This window comes from Myotis brandtii, unplaced genomic scaffold (assembly GCF_000412655.1).
Source record: "Myotis brandtii unplaced genomic scaffold, ASM41265v1 scaffold97, whole genome shotgun sequence".
Lineage (NCBI taxonomy): Eukaryota > Metazoa > Chordata > Mammalia > Chiroptera > Vespertilionidae > Myotis > Myotis brandtii.
Window position 1 is genome coordinate 988,778 of NW_005372020.1, and position 1,212 is coordinate 989,989.

Sequence of the window (1,212 nt, forward strand, 5' to 3'; positions counted from 1 at the left end):
GGCGGGCTGGTCGCCAGGCAGTGAGGGGTCCCTCTCTGATGGGGTGACCCGTCACCGGGAGACCACGGATTTGTGCCAGAGGAGAGCGGGGCAGCCAGTCCCGGGCGCACCGCGAACCCATGGGTCCAAGTGCAGTGGTCAGGACTGGCAATGCAGTTGGGGACCGATGACCAAAGCGCCACGTAGCAGAGCCAGCTGCTGGCAGAATGTGGGGGGTGGGATGTGTTTTAGGGGAGAGGGGGTTCCCTCTGGACCCTGAGAAGGGCGGTGGCCACTGGTAGCTTCCGCCGCTGTCACGCTTGCCCCTAACCCCGACCTGCCCGGGGGAGTGGGGGGAGCGGGGACTCCCGGCTGGTGGCTCGGTTTCTGGGCTGAGCAGGCCTGGGCAGGGCAGGGCAGTGCGCTGTGACCACACAGAACCAATGCCTGTGGCTTCCTTTTCAGATTTAACATACGAGCTGACACTCAAAAGCTCGGAACAGACAGGTAAGAACTGCCTCCGGAGGGGCGATGGCGCCCGGCTCCCGCGGGGAAGGCTTGCATGTGGCCAGAGCGCTGGGCAGGGACCCCGCTGTTCCCAGGGCAGCGGCGGGAGGAATGACGCTCATGTTTGGGGGGCCTCTTCACACCTCTCCGGACTTCCTGATTTTTATAGTGAATACAGTCCCTTCTATAAGGGACGTGACTTAAACCAGGAGGAGGATGCGGTGTAGGGCAGCCCAGGGCCCAGGGAGGGGGACTGAGCACTAGGTAGCCCCAAAGGTGGCGGAGGTCCTTCCTTAGACTCCAGAATCCTCGGGGTCCCCCGGAGATCATCAGCCGGGTGGCCGCCAGGGCAGGAGAGGGGGCCTGCTCCCAGCACGGGGTGGGCACTTAGCAGAGTCCAGAAGCCCTTTCTAAGCAGCCTGTTTGTACGGCGGATACAGTCCAGTGCGCCCACTCCTTGTCGGAGTCACGGGTCTCGTCCACGAGGCTCGGCGCTCGCCAGGCCCTGAGCCTGGGTTTGTATTTCCGTCTCCCGTGTGCGCCTTTCAGGAGCCAACGCTCTGAGACTGCCCGTACGGCCTCAGCAGCTGGTAAACTTGGAGGCTTCTTTTATACAACAAACAGGCCAAGAGCTGGCAGGACCTCGGGCACGGGCCCCGGCCCTGTGGGGGTCCGCAGCCGTCCCCGTGGCGGGCTCTCCCCGGCCGTGCCTGTGCCTGTGCCTGC

At 64.4% G+C, this 1,212-nt stretch overlaps 1 protein-coding gene across 1 annotated transcript in view; it reads left to right on the plus strand.

Moving 5' to 3' along the window:
• The window catches only part of CCDC92 (coiled-coil domain containing 92), a 3,082-nt gene that overhangs the window by 240 nt on the left and 1,630 nt on the right, over positions 1-1,212 (plus strand). The gene's annotated exons all lie outside the window — the stretch shown is intronic.